This window comes from Equus quagga, chromosome 3, assembly GCF_021613505.1.
Source record: "Equus quagga isolate Etosha38 chromosome 3, UCLA_HA_Equagga_1.0, whole genome shotgun sequence".
Lineage (NCBI taxonomy): Eukaryota > Metazoa > Chordata > Mammalia > Perissodactyla > Equidae > Equus > Equus quagga.
Genome location: NC_060269.1, coordinates 12,387,398 through 12,403,663, shown reverse-complemented (window position 1 = coordinate 12,403,663; position 16,266 = coordinate 12,387,398). Strand labels below are relative to the sequence as shown.

General features: G+C 39.8%; 1 protein-coding gene and 1 long non-coding RNA gene across 3 annotated transcripts in view; one reads left to right on the top strand and one right to left on the bottom strand.

Annotated features, from left to right (window-relative positions):
* LOC124236921 (uncharacterized) overlaps positions 1–1,213 on the top strand; it is a 70,570-nt gene extending 69,357 nt beyond the window's left edge. Inside the window, exon 4 of the long non-coding RNA XR_006887880.1 lies at positions 1,011–1,213. This is a non-coding gene — a long non-coding RNA (uncharacterized LOC124236921). The remainder of the gene's footprint in view (positions 1–1,010) is intronic.
* The window catches only part of SYNPO2 (synaptopodin 2), a 160,711-nt gene that overhangs the window by 47,950 nt on the left and 96,495 nt on the right, over positions 1–16,266 (bottom strand). The gene's annotated exons all lie outside the window — the stretch shown is intronic.

Below are 16,266 nucleotides of genomic sequence, written 5' to 3'. Positions count from 1 at the left end.
TTAAGAACCATGTGCTGAGGGAGCATGCCTGAAACCAACATGAATTCAGACTCAGGATCACTTTGGGGATCTGAAGGAAATAGAGAAGCAGTTTCAGACCAGTTCTGAAGATTCCAAGTCTGTCTGTGGAGAGGAGAGACAAAGGGGGGAAGAAAATCTTCACTGGGCTGCAATGTCAAGGTTGCTTTGGAAATAGCTCCCGTTCAGCTTCCAAACTACTGGCAGTTGAAATTCGTTGAGAACTGTGATTGCAATACAAAGATCTTTGTACATTTTACAATCCAAAGTATGCCTTGCACATAGTAGGTGTGCAATCAATATGTGCTGAATAAATGACAATATGAGTAAACTGAACTTTACCCAAATGTCTACTTCAACTTCCCTCTGTACCTGGGCAAACAGTCACTCCCAAATCTATTACTTTCTGTTTATTCTTTCTCCATAGTCTCTTTTAGGTATGAGATTACTACAAAAGTATCATGTGATAAATAGGGAATTCCCAGTGTATCTGTGGTAAAGAATTGGTCCTATAGAATACTGGACCTCAGTGATAACCGAGTTTTCCCCAGCAAAGGCAACGGTCACACCACGATGACTCAATAAGCAACTCTGCAGCTGCTCCTGCCAATCACTGCATTTCGCCATCATTCCTCTGGCCCCACAAGAGGGAAGGTCACAAGGCAAGCAGTAAAACTTAAAAACTTTACTAAGGATGGGGTTGGTTGCAATTTATGGAGCTGAAGGCATGAGGAGAGGCAGCGAGAGGTACTGGAGCTGAGGCCCTCCCACAGGTGCTGCCGCACTTCCTCTGTGCTCCGTCTGCCTTGGCAGGTCCATGGGAGCTGGGCTGGGCCATGGGAGTGATTTCCAAATCCTGTACTTCAAGAAGGGAAATCAGGGTCATGCCAAGGGCCCTCTATGTCCATGTAAGTGTTCCGTTGATGTGTTTTAGACCAATCACGCTCCCTGCTGGGATTGACTAATACTTCTCCTATTTATTTCTGATTGAGGAGAGCCTGCATGAATGTCGTCATCTTGCCAAAAAATCCTGAGCCAGAACCAGCCAAGGAGAGCCTTGCAGAGGCAGGCGAGAACCTCAGCTACCCTCTCTCTTCACCTAGCCGGAGGTCTGCTGAATTTATGTAAGGAAATGGGGTCCAGGCTTGAGGCTGTGCTTTGTCACCCTGTTTGATTAAATAGTTAAGTAAGTGATTATCCTAGATATTTCCTGATTGTCTTTTATGTGACCAACATGTTGCAATTTATGGAGGTCTGAAGTACAATAATGAATATTGCCCTCAAGAGCTTTGTATTCTCAGGTTGATAAGTAAGTAGATAATTGTAACCCCACATGATAAGTGCGATGATTAAAGTACACACAGTATGCAATGGGAGACACAGCAGGGCCAGGGCAGGCGGAGATTCTTGGAGGAGGTGAGGTTTCCTAAAGGACGAATGCATGTCAGCCTCCCGCGGAGAGGGCAAGAGGAGTCGGAGACGCACTGGACCCTGCACACAGTGAGCACTCGGTCAATGCTTGTTGGATGAACTATCTTTTCACAGCACAGTGCTGCCTCCCATTAACACTACCGTATCTTGTAGGGTACTTCAAAAGAAATACCTCTTAGCTCACCTACACAATGTCTAGAAAAATCCCATCTTTGCTATTCCAAGTGAGGTTCATGACTAGCAGCATTGGCGTCATCGCAGAATCCCACACCTAACCCAGATGAATCAACATCTGCATTTTAACAAGAGCCCCTGGTGATTCGTGTACATATTAGGGTTTGAGGTGACTCTAGGACATTGGTTTATAATCTTCGGTGAACATCAGACTCTCTGGGGAGATCTTTATAATACAGAAAACTGCTTTTTATTCCCCCATCCTCCATGGAAACCAAATCTCGGAGGCTAAGACCTGTGCATCTGCATTTTTTAATGAGCTTCCCAAGGGACCCTGAGGCCTATTCTTTGATACAACCTGGTATTATTTTCTATCCCAACATGCCAAATATGTTTGGGGCCCAATCATTTCTGTGTGTGTGTGTGTGTGTGTGACAGACAGATCTTTACTGAGTGACTTTCTTCCCAGTGACCACTCATTAACTCTATTGAGCTTCCAATAGCCATACTTTTCAGGGAGACTGGAAGATGAGTTTATGATCACAATTTTAAGATTTCTTTGCATTTTCTTTTAACTATATAACTTTTATAGTTCTGAAAACAAACATGCTTCAAAGCCAAGACTCTCTGGGATAGAAGTGGTAAACATAAGATAAGTTAGTGGGCTTCTAAAGACCACTTATGTGGAAAAACCATACCCCAAATTTTATCCCTAAGCAGATCATGCAGGCAAATAACTAGCTCTTCAAAATTATTTTGTGTAGCCTCCAGCCATACAAAAAGCTCCAAGGACCATTTGACAATACTTGTGCTAAATGTAAAATGCAAATATGCCAATATATTCAAATTCTGATTTACCTTAACCATAATTTTTATTCTCCAGCTAGTCACAAAATTTAACAGGCTGAAGACAAGGGATTTCCATTTGTACTTGATTTTCATTTGAAACTAAATATGATGAAATTTGAATTTCCTCTCTATTATTACATAAACCTGAAGCAAAGAAATGGAATTACCAAGTGCTTGTTTTATAGGAGAAATTATCTCCGTATTAATTAAATTAGTTGTGCATAATATAGTATCTTCTAATATTTGAAGGAAATGGAACAGTCAAATGGCAGACAAATATATTAAAGTATTTCAATGAGTTAAAGCTCAGCATAAAAACATTTGATATAACTCAAGGAAACTACACAACAATCTACATAAATTATACTTTTTTTTTTTTTTTTTTTAAGATTTTATTTTTTCCTTTTTCTCCCCAAAGCCCCCCGGTACATAGTTGTGTATTCTTCGTTGTGGGTTCCTCTAGTTGTGGCATGTGGGATGCTGCCTCAGCGTGGTCTGACGAGCAGTGCCATGTCCGCGCCCAGGATTCGAACCGACGAAACACTGGGCTGCCTGCAGCGGAGCGCGCGAACTTAACCACTCGGCCACGGGGCCAGCCCCCATAAATTATACTTTTAAAGGAAAAAATAAACCATATAAATTTCTTTGGGCAAGTTCTTTCCTAATTTCACAAATTGTTTGTAAAAGAAAATTTAAGCAATATTGAGTCTCCTCCTCTTTCTATGAAACAATTTGGATTTGAATGAAAATATAAAATCCTTACTTTTTTTCCAAATGAATGGTTTTGCACCCATCCTTCAGAATAACACAACATAATCTCTGTTACTGTTTAATCTCGTTTATATTTTCTAAGACGTGGTTTTTTTAATTCAGAGTTTGCTTTAGAGAGAAATAAAAAGCCTGTGAAAATTAGATCAAGTTTCACCGCTCACTTCCTCTCAGTTTTGACGGCATTCGTCATTCACGTGATTCACAAGTGAGGAGTGTCTCCAGCACCAGGTACTGTTCTGGACTTGCCTCCCCCAGGCTGGCCCCAGAGTCTAGGATGAACTTGGCAATTGGATCTCCATCTTGAAGGCTGGTTATCTGACATGCCCTGATAACCACAGATAACCACCAGGACCTCTAGTGAGACGGGCACTAAACCCATGAGGACTGATTTACTCCAACCACAAATATGTATTAAGCACCTAGGATGTGCAAGGTACTATACTCTGAAAACTATGAAAAAAGCTCTCAGAAGAGGAAAGCTGTTGCATTATCTGCTGCAAAATTTAGCCTCCCATTTCTGAGTTTCATTTATTTGTCTGTCTTCTCTCCATCTCTCCCTCCCTTTCCTCCTCCCCCCTTTCCTCCCGCCCTCTCTTCCCTCTTCCCCTTACCACTCCCTTCTTTGTCTCTCAGATAATGATGTTTCTTACAAATTCTTCATGGATTACAATTATAGCTGATGGGCTCAACTACTTGTCATTTACAAGGATGTGAAGAAGGTTTCTTGTGCCTGAGTCCACATTTAGGATTCATTCTCACAGATTCCTTTATTAGCACATTTATATTTGACACGTTAATAGTCCTTGAAACAAAATATGCACAGCAAAAGTATGAGATGATGTTGTTGGCATATAAGTGTACAAGACAGATGTTCTGTCTGTTCCTCGATATCAGTGTTAAAAAAATTCAAATCCATATTATAATAGGAAAGAGTGTGATTAGAGGAGATATAGATCGGCACTCCTGCATTAAGAGCTTAAATAGAAGCATGAAGAAGACCCCGGCCAAGGTGACCTGACACTGGTGATGGGTACAATGCTGGGCTGTGCTTTCAAAGCCCAAACTGGATGCGGATTTGGTTCCGAATAGTGTAGCTGTTTGCTAATAAAATGATGAAGAGAACATTATGAAATCTAGATTTTGGCTTAAGCCACATAAACATATGTTTTATACCATATAAGGCTTATAGATATAAATCTAAGTACTTTATTCAGTCTCTATTGTTCAATAATTTTAAAGCCAAAGTCTTGGATAAAATGGTATTATTTTCTACTTTTTAACATGTTACAATGATATTTTTCTCCCCATGCCTTCCATTTTTTAAAAAAGTTACTGATAAAATAGAAGTATGCTTTCTTATATAACTTTGGGGGGGGTTTTGGTTTGTTTTAGGAATTTTTTGGCTCCTGTTTGTCCCCCTTTTCCCATGTGCACATGTGCACGCATACGTGCATGTGTGTGTGTGTGACAAGAGAAATGTCTACGAGCCTCTTGACAGTAGAGACCACATCTTTCTACTTGGTGCAAAGAGCCAAGTGCATTTCCTTACGTGATGCCCGTTACTCTTTGAAGCCCACAAATGCAATAAAAAATAACTGTAAATAATGAAGCAAGGCAAGAAATTAAGTGGACCAGAAGAAATACAAGACAATTTAAGTGGCCACAAAAATTCTTACAAGCACACAGTAAAGACAAACTTGGCTGATAATAGACGTAGATTGAAAGATAAATGGTAATTGGGAGACAATGTCTGCAAGTTGCATGCCCTGGCGACAGCAGACGACCCTCGCTCTCCTAGCTAATGGGAAAGCTGTTAGCATAACAGAGCAGTTACTACCAGATATGCCTGTTACAAAAATAAAATATTACAGCCATTGTAAAGAAAATTAAAAAAATAAACAACCAGCATGTTTCCTTTGGAATTACCTAAGATTCAATTCATTATTTATATACAGCTATTGGTGATGCTCACTAGCTCTTTAATTTGTGAGTTTCTCCCTTTGTTATTGACATTTTTTGATAGGATAAGTACCTCAGATTGTGAGGCTATCACATTTTTTTTTCCCCAAAATGCATTCCTTTATTTTCCTCATAAGGTAACGATTGCTTATAATCTAAAATCTTGGCGGTCACATGGTTTCTCTTAGTAAGGCCAAGGCTTCCATGAGCATTCCTGGTGCCTACAGCCCAACACATAGTCCTGGGGTTTCAGGTAGTAAAGCTACCTTCACAGCCAGAAGTTTCCTTGATGCTTGAGTTGAACACAAATTTACCAGATAATTTGTATTCTAGTAAAAGGACCTCTATAGTCCATCTCTGTTCCTAAGAGTGTTAGTTGTGCTTCCTTTTCGATGAACACTCTGACTCCATCTTGAACAACTTCTTCGTCAGAATCTCCTTTTGTGGTCAAATATTATAAAGTATACGAAAGGCAGTGGTAAGGACACCGACTTTCACACCCTCATGTTCAGGCTCATTTTTAAGAAGTCTCGTGTTGTTTATCGCTGATGGTGTCAGGGTGGTCCATCCATGTTGTTATGAATGGGACGATTTTTTCATTTTTTATAGCAGAGTAGTATTCCATTATATATATATATATATATATATATATATATATACACCACATCTTCTTTATTCATTCATCAGTCGATGGGCACTTAGGTTGCTTCCATGTCTTGGTTGTTGTGAATAATGCTACAATGAACATAGAGGTGCATAAATCTCTTTGAATTGCTGATTTCAAGTTCTTTGGATAAATACCTAGTAGTGGGATAGCTGGGTCATACGGTATTTCTATTTTTAGTTTTTGAGAAATTTCTATACTGTTAAGAAAGGAAATTTTTAACAGTTTATACAAACAAGCAGACCTGGTAATGTTGACTCCTAAGTCAGGAACAGAGAAAGCCAAAAAGCAACACAATTTGTGATACAGAATTCCCTCAGAAATTTGTGGGAATAGTTCCCTCTTGAAGTAAGAATGAAGACAGGGATGAAAACAGGAAGACAAGTTCAAAGTGTTTAAGAAGACTTTAGAGGGGCAACCCCATGGCCAAGTGGTTAAGTTCGCACGCTCTGCTTTGGCGGCCCAGGGGTTCACCAGTTTGGTTCCTGGGCGTGGACCTAGCACAGCTTGCCAGGCCATGCTGAGGTTGGGTCCCACATAGCACAACCAGAGGCACTCACAACTAGAATATACAACTATGTACTGTGGGGCTTTGGGGGGGAGAAGAAAATAAAAAGAAGATTGGCAACAGATGTTAGCTCAGGTGTCAATCTTTAAAAAAGAAAAAGAAAAGAAGAAGACATTAGAACACCATAATTCCATTTCCTATTCCCCAAGGGCAAGCGAATGTCCTTTACTCCCCCGAAAGGACACCAGGCAGAGTTGAGGGAGGGTGTACCATATGGAAAACAGGGGCTTAAATGAAAGATTGACCACTAGATCTTGAGGTGGCTCCTCCCAGCCCTCCTGCTGTCTGGGCCCCTGGAACTCTGGCAGCTGGACTTTATACTCTTCTGGAAGAAGATTGGAAGGTTCTGATCAGCCAGTCAATAAAAATAGTAATAAAAGGGCTTCTCCAAAAAATGGCCCAGCTTGATCACCCTGCAGTAAGCAGAAAGCCAAGGAAATCGGCCTTCTAATTGAAAGGGAAGCCTCTATTGTAAAAGACAGAGACCAAAACAAGCAAAAAGCAAGTATGGAGACTATGCTGGGCCAGGGCAACATCAACAAACGTCATCACTATTGTCTCCAGAGAGATTCGAAGTTTGGGAGACAAAACAGGATGATACAGAAAAGGTTGAGAAAGACTCTTAGCAATTAAAAGTAGATCAGCAGAAATGAATAGCTCAATAGAGAATCTGGAACACAATGTTGAGAAATTTTCTCGAGTCTCCTAGAACCTAACAGGTTTAAATAGTAAGACATAGAGATGAAAATAGAAGGAAAAAGCTAAGAAAATTAGAAAATGTGTGTAAATTGTCCAATGTCTGAATGACAGAAATTTCAGAATGAGAAAACAGAGAAAATGAGAGAAATGAATCATCAAATAAACAATTCAAGAACACTTCTCATAATCAAGGGACAAGTTTTTCTAAATTAAAAAGGCCCACATAATAGATAAAAATATACCCAAACCAAGGCACATCATAGTGAATTTCACAAAAAGATCTTATAAGTTTCCAACAGAAAAAGTTACATACAAGGGATGAAAAATACAAATGGCTTTGGACTTCTCAAGAACAGCAATGGAAGCTAAAATATAGACTAATACCTTCAAATTCTGAGACAATATTTCCCGCTTAGAACAGTATACCTGGATAAATGATCAATTAAGTGTGAGTATAGAATAAAGATGCTATCAAATATACTACTCAAAAGGGAGCTCTCATACACTGCTGGTAGGAGTGCAAACTGGTGCAGCCACTATGGAAAACAGAAATAGAGCTTTCTCAAAAAATTAAGAATAGAACTACCATACGATCCAGCTATTCCACTGCTGGGTATTTATCCAAAGAACATGAAAACACAAATGCATAAAGACACATGCACCCCTATGTTCATTGCAGCATTATTCATAATAGCCAAGACCTGGAAGCAACCTAGGTGCCCACCATGGGAAGAATGGATAAAAAAGATGTGGTATATACACAATGGAATACTACTCAGCCATAAAAAGGATGAAATCTTGCCATCTATGACAACATGGATGGACCTCGAGGGTATTATGCTAAGAGAAATAAGTCAGAGGGAGAAAGTCAAATGCCATATGATCTCACTCATAAATAGAAGATAAAACAACAGCAACAACAACAAATAAACATACAGAGATAGAGACTGGACTGGTGGTTATGAGAGGGGAAGCGGGGAGGGGGAGGTGAAAGGGATGACTAAGCATGTGTGTGTGGTGATGGATTGTGATTAGTCTTTGGGTGGTGAGCATGATGTAGTCTACACAGAAATCGAAATATAATGATGTACACCTGAAATTTATATGATGTTATAAACCAATGTTACTGCAATAAAGAAAAGATTAGCCATAAATAAAGTACCCAAGTTAAAATGAAAAAAATAAATATAAGCTATTTTTTATTTATTAGAATTATATATATATATATATATATATATATATATATATACACACACACTAGATCTCAGAAAATTTAGTTCTCATCACCCTTTCTTATGAAGCAACTGGAGGAAGAGTGCCATGAAAATGAAGAAGAAAACCAAGAAAAGGGAAGACATGGGATCTAGGAAATAGGGAATCAACTCAAGAGAGAGGACAGAGGAATCATTAGGATGATTAAGAAGGGAGATTGCAGAAACCAGGCAGGCACCTGGCAAAGAGAGCCACCAGTCCAAGTTAGAACAGGTCAGAAGACTCTAGGGAAGCTGTCTCTGAAACAGATGATAGTCACTGAGTTCCTGATTTGTTTTAAAATATCAGGGGGATTATTTAGACACGTGGAGAGAGTTTGTAAATAAATTAATGACTAATACTTAGAAAACTAAAAAGGAAAAACAGCTGTTAATTCTAAGGTGGAAAAAAATTGTACAACAAAGGAAAAATTACTCATAGCACACAACATGGCTTAGCTTCGTAATCTAAGCACTGAATATTGATTCAATCAAAGTATCACACAATTATACTAGGAAGATCGAGTCGGAGCAAAGGGGAAGTATGTGAGCTTGAGGCAAGGAATAGGGAGGGGTAACAGAGCCGTATCTTCATTTTCCATGTGGGAAGCCAATGGACAATGTCTACAACTAAAAACCAAATAAAATAAAGAAATAGCAGAAGAAGTGTGTATTTTAGAAATAAGAAGGAAAATGGCCAAAGGTAAGAAAGTTGCCTTTGGAAAATCCAGCGCTGATAGCTTTCATCATAAGTCTTGTAGAATTATTTGACTCTTTCCACCAGGTGTATGTAACTGATAAAGATTAAAAACTGAACTTCAAAAAGTATCATGACTTTCTTCCAAAGTTTTACATTTTTAATATTCTGGTTCCTAAGTTTACTGGATTCGAGTAACTGGTGAATCTAAACTTTGTGTAAATTAAAGTTGTCTTGATTTACTCAAAATTCTACTGTAGAACATTAAATAATTTATGGGCTTTGTGGGCATGAAACATTAGCCACTTGCCTAATTCTTCAGTGAACAAATAAATATCTAGTCAAGGAGAACATCAAATTGCTGTTTTTATTTCAGTGTCTGTCCATAATCTACAAGCCAGTATCAAAACATGAGTATATATAAATATATAAATGTGCTAGATAACAGAAGCTATTTTCTTGTCTCTCTTCCCCTTTTTTTTCTGGTCAATTGATCCATTCTTCCTTCCATAACTTCCTACATGGAAGGACCATAGGGCCAGGATGCTACAAGACTTCAAGGGGCACCCATTACATTAGATATAGGTTAATGACATCCCTGACGGGGCACAAAGTCAAGGAGAAAAGAAATGGTGGATATAAAATGGGAGGGATTTTTGACCTCTTGAGAGGAAAGTGTGAGGGTAGAAAGAAAACCAGTGTGGAATGAAAATTCTACAATGGAGACCACAAATAAAACTCCACTTCACTCCACTCATTTGAAACCCTAGACCTAACAGACTTGTGTCCCAGTGAATGACTTCAGAGTTTTGGTTCTTAGAGACTTTCTAGACTTATGTCCCTGTAGAAGTTGAGAGAGAAGGAAGGCAGGCAGGAAGGAAGGAAGGAAGAAAGACAAGAAGACACAGACCCTCTGTGCAGATGATACAACTGAATTCTAAAAAGTACAATTAAATGTTTCGATTTGTTCAGCTTGCTGATCTCTGCTTCCTCTCCCTCCTGTCCACCTCGCTTCTCCTTTCTCCTGGAGTCCAGCCCTGGCAACTCAAGCAGTGATGAGGTCATAGGCTTCAAAATATGGCCATGGTATGAAGGCAGCAGCACAAATTTTTAAACAGCATTTCAGCACCACACCACAGTGCTGAAAGGGAACCTTGTGTAATATGAGCAACTATGAGCTCGTGCTATTTTATTAATCCAGGGCAGTGAACCCGGGGGTTGCATTACCTGTGTGTGTGTGTCTTCTGCAGTCTCCTGTTTTATATGGTAGTCATCAAGAAGCCATCCTCTTCCAGACATGCGAAAGGCAAAGTGGAGATAACTAGGTATTAACCCTAACTCTGGGGTTCTCACCTATTAGCAAGGACTTTGACATTAAACGCCAAGAAAGGCTGAAATGAGAATGACGTCCTCTGACATCCTCTTCTTCTAGACTCAGCCTCTGCATGTGTTTCTTGCTCCTTATCACCTCATTAAGTCACCAAACCTTACTACCTGGGAGGAAAGATTGATGGAGTGATAATTGGCAGCTCTCTTGTGACACTGCAGCCAGAGCTCTCTCATTTGCTTACTAAAGGAGCCTTGCTTTTCCTGCAAGTAGATCCATTATCTGAACTTCCTTTCTGTTTAACAGGCCAGTCTCCAAAGCTCCTTAACTTTTCCCTTCCCAGGTTCTGTAGATGAAAAATAACTTCTTGGGCCAGAACATGGTAATATCTAACATCTCTACTTCGCTTTGAAACCTTTAAAAGATATCAGGCAACAGTGAAAACATTGAAGATAGTAGTAAATTAGAAGAAAATTCTCCTCTATGTTTAGAATCTACCCTATGTTTCCCAGAATGTCCATCTTGTCTTCAAATCTGATTTTTCCTTCAGAGCCCAGATCAAACGGCTGCTCCTCACTGGAGCCCCTCCCCTGATCACCCCCCTTTACCCTCCAGGCAGAAATATCTGTAGTCTAGGAACTCACTAAAAATGACTCTGAATTTCTCTTCTGGCATTTATAATTACATTTAATGATTAGAGAACACGTTGTCGCCACTTCTAAACTGAATCTTCATGAAAACAGAAAGCTTGTTTTAAGCTCCTTCTTATCCCACATGGTAAATCACTAATCACAACATCCACAGCTAAACCGATTGCTACACACACGCTAACTCTAATCCTCACAACAGTCCTGAGCGCAAGGGCTGGGAAGCCCATTTTGCAGAAGAAGAAACTAAGTCTCTGAGGTGAGGAGGCTTGCCCAAGATCACACTGTCAGTAAGTGGCCAGCATTTCACTGAACCTGTCATTTTATCCCTAACCTGTCCTCTTCATATTCTTCAATTAGACAGAAAGAACAAAAAAAAAAAAAAGGAAAGGAGGGAAGAAGGGAGGGAGGAAAGAAAAAGTTTAAAATCTCAGACTTTTACCCATTTATTTAATACTTCACAGACTCCCAGAGTTGTAGAGTTGTGAGAAATTGAAGAAATCAACAAAGTCATCCTCTACTTTTTACACAGAGGACAACAGAGACCAGAGAGGTTAAGATCCCTGTTCAAGGTTGCACAGGCAGTGACACAGCTGGGACAAATGCAGACCTCAAGGATCCTCACGCCCACTCCAAAGTTCCTTTCTCCATAAGATGTACATTTTGAACCATGCACTAAAACATCAAGACACTTAAAACAGGATAGCAGCTAGCAGACATTAAGTGTATTTCTCTAAACTTTCGTTTACTAAAGTCCTCTGGCTGCTAAGAAGCAAGAATTACAATTTTTAAAAGTTTTCTTGAATAATTTCCCCCCAAACACGTGGGAAAATATCTAAAATATACAAGATGACATAATTCTCTTTTGTTGGTTCACCCAAAATGGAATATTAGCCTTTAAAATGCGCTTCGCTGCTGTGTCGTCATAACAATACAAACAGTGAATGCTTCGTCCATGAGCAACTTGCTAAATTCATACTTTTGAACAGCACAAAGGCAGCAAGTTTAGAACATGACCAAGCCAGTGAGGTGTGGGTATTAAAAACACATATTTTTAGAGTCAAGTTCAGGACCTTGTAATTTTCCCCAACTAACTGATACATACTTTCAGAAAAACGTGACTAGGACCGTGGGCAGTTAACCGAGTCACAGATGACGCCCAAAGCAGAAGGGTGTGCTGTTATAGCTCCACCCCCACCCCGTCAGAATCCTAATGCTATCTCCTCCAGGAAGCTCCTCTTCTTTCTCAGTTCCTCTCCTCCTCCCCCCAGCACTGTGGCAGGAATCAGCGACATCTAAGATCTCAGAAATAAAGGAAAGAGGGTTGCCTCAGAGAGTTAATTCTAAGATCAACAGTCACAGATGACAACAGCAATTTTCACAGTAACTTTAGAAAAATGGACTGAGCACAGGCAAGACTAGCCTAATGGAAGGTATTACCATATCTAAGGAGAGAATGTGTCTTTCAGAGGGGGTTGTCCAGAAACAGACACTAGGAAAGGGTAGGAGACAAGCAGTGCCCGTAAGAGCCGCATCCAGAAGAGGGGTCTCCAGACCAAGGATGGATCTGCACGTGACAGGTGCATTGCAACTCACAGGTGAGCTAAGCAGGCACCACAGTTCAGCCTTTCAACTCACACTCTGCTCCAACGCACACTCACAAACCCAGCTTTATAGAATAACTTGGTTTCTAAGGGAAGATGCAGCGCCAGCCGGAAGATGCAAGTCTTCTTGTCAAGATGCTTTTTCCCTCTCTCTAAAGAAAGACATTGGAATTCCAGTTCACCCTCGGGCTTCTTTGTCTTCAGGTAGCATGAGTTAGCATCCCCAGATTGCGTTACTGCTTGAACCATGACAAGATTGTTTTAGAATCTGTGTAATTGAGGGTCAGGCACTGGACTCTGCTAAATTCACAAAGGTCAGGACACCTTTGAGAGACCTTTTATCAAGCCAGTCAGTCAAACGTTCCCTACCTCATCATATCTTCTTTCAAATTTCAGTCAAGATTTATCAACTTCTCTGCCCACCAACAGACGTTCACTGAGCTCTCTTTCTCTTAGGGCATATCTCATGCCTTGTGCTATATTTCTTTTTATCTTACAAAAAAGTGTCTCTCTCTCCTGGAGAGCAGGTGGTTTTATTTTGTTTATTCAACCACTGTCTTTTGGGTGTCAATGTAGAAATGAATCAGATATAGTCATGTCCTCTATGTGCCCAGGCTAGTAGGGGGACAGATGAACACAAGTTATACACGTGGCAAAGGCAGTAATAAAAGCATGTAAAAAGAGCACACATATTGCAACAGAGGAGAGAGGAACCATGTTGGGAAGTCCCCCTAGAGGAGGTGATATCAGAGACAGATTTTGGGAAATAAATAAAATTTCACCAAGAAGACCAGAAAGGGGAAGAGGATTCAAAGCCAAGGGAAAAACACATGCAAAGGCAAAAAAGTGTGAAATGACCTGGGAACCAAACACAGCTCACATTATGAAGATGTGAAGCACAAGGAAGAGAGTCATGCGAAACATGAGGCTGCACAGGTGGAGAGAGGACAAAAAGTGTGTCCCACATGGAGTTTGGACTTTCCGTGGCAGTTGACAGGAGCCAGCAAAGGCTTTCAATGACAAAAGAGGTTGGTTCAGATTTGTGGTTAGAAAGACATCTTTAGTACCACTGTGGACAAGGGAAGGGAGACAGGTGAGACAAAGAAAAGCAAAGTTAGATAGATAAACAGGTGATTAGACAGACAGACAAACAGACAGAGATAGATGATGAAAGAAGGCATTTGGAAAGTCAAGACCAGCATTGATCAATAGAAATATAATATGAACCGCAAAGGTAAGCCATATGTGTAAATTTTCTAGTAGCCATGTTAAAAACAAAAGAGAAACAGGTGAAATTAATTGTAATATATATTTGTTTCAACATATCCAAAATGCTATCCTTTCAACATGCATCAATATAAAAAATTACTAACGAGATAGTTTACATTCTTCTTTCATCATAAGTCTTGGAAATCTGATGTGTATTTTATACTTGTAGTGCATTTCAATTCAAAGTAGCCACAGTTCAAGCGTTCAATAGCCACATGTGGCTGGTGGCTACCATATTGGACAGCATAGGTTCAGACAACAAATGATGAGGCAGTGACTCGTGTAGGAAAGAGAAGGATGTGACACATTTATAATATATTTTAAGATGAATTTGTCAGAAATTGGGATTGATTTGTGTCAACAATGAAACACTGGTTGAATATAAAGTTTTCTAGCTCGGAAAATCTTGCTGGATGACAATTCCATTAGCTGAGCCAGAGAAGCAAGTTTAGGGAAAATGAGATGATGAGTTTGTTTGGGACTTACTGAATTTGAAGTGTGCGTGGGACATCATGCCAAGGGGATATAATAATACCAACAGCATACACCACACAATGCTTCTGTGTTCCAAGAACTCTTCTAAGTGCTTTCTGTGTATGAATACATTGAATCCTCAAAACAACACTGTGAGATAGGTCCTACTACTATAGTGCCCCACTTTACAGATGAAAACACTGACGTACAGAGAGAATTAGGCATTTGACCCAGGTCTCACTGTTATCAGCTGTCAAGTGGCAGAGCACAGATTTAAACCAGGCAGGCTGGTTCCAGAGTCAAAGCTTACAATAGCACGTTGTACAGCCACTCTAAAGGCAGGGCCCACGGAATCAGACAAACCTGGGTTCAAATAACTCCTCCTTCACTTACTAATTGTGTGACTTTGAGCAAGGTTATTAATCATTGGATTTCAGTTTTCTCATCTATAAAATGGGACTAATATGTGTAACCCATGGGGTTGTTGAGAGCAATGACTGGCACAATGTATATAAAATTTTCATCACAGCAATAGGTACACAACAAATAGTAAACAGTAGCTACTGCTACTATTACATCCATTGGGCTTGGAGCTCAATACAGAGCTCCAAGTTGGGATATATATTTCCCTTCAAATACCTAACACGGGATCTATCTGAGTCCTGTCTTTTCAAGAAATGACTCTGGTTCATTACAAAGGCATATTTAAAGAACTTCATGGATGAGAGCTATATGCTGGGATCATCCTGCATCAACAGCTAAAACAGTCACAGGCACTAAGATCATGAGACAGCACAGCCGAGTGGTCACGGCACTTAGATGCTCTGGAGAACTGCATTGGAAATAAAAGTCTTGCTCTTACCCTCAAGGAATCTCAAAGAACAGACTGAATAAATCATGAGAACACATTTTTTTTGCGTGCAATTTTAATAGTTAGTAATAAAAAAATAATCAACACAAATTATTTATCAGACAAGGGTCTATGGTTATCTGGTTAAAATCCAAGAAAATTTAATCATACGCTTTAGGTTTAACACATCACCCATCCAGATAATCTCTTTCTCGTATAGGTAGGCATTTAGATAAGAAAATAAAAGATGAAATTAAATAAATTAAATAACCAAGAACCATAAACAGAGGGCATCTTGCTCTACAAACGCCGGCATTTTTAACTTTAGATTTCCAACATGTTCATGGTAATTACGTGTCATTTCCTGCCAAGCTTATGGTCATGTGATCTAAGTTTGCATTGCAATTAGCTTTGTCTTTTACAAAACACTCTGCTTTTTTCTAGATCATGAGATGCTGGGTGCAGAACCTTTTGAACAATTTTAAAGAAGACTTCAGCAACCAATTAGCACTCAAACTCTTATCATCCCCCAGTTCATACACGGAATCAAGTGCTCATATTGAGCCATCCAATCCAATTGCCATTCCATCCCTTAACTCTCTAAATTCCATTTAGGTCATAGCTCTCCTTTTTCAAATCAGGGCTAAATTAATAACACAATGCTCTGCATGCCTAACTCATCTGATTCTTCTCATCTCAGGCTCTGTCCGGAGGCCCGCCTACAAAAACCTCTCCTCTACAAGATGCTCAAGTGGGCCACATACCTGGCTTGCCCAACAGGCACAGCAGATGAGTAACAAGTGTGTTTATAGATTTTGTGGCGCTCCAGCTGTCGCTGATGTCAGTGTTTTCTGCTAAAATTGGTGTATTTTTGGCTATCAGCTTCATGCCCTGGGCAGTTCAGACATCGCCAGCAGGCCCAGTGGTCCAAGGAGGCCACACTTCAGAGAAAAAAATTAGATTCTTTGTAGGAATAAAGTTACGTATCAGAAGGTTGCCTAATAAGGTAGTAATG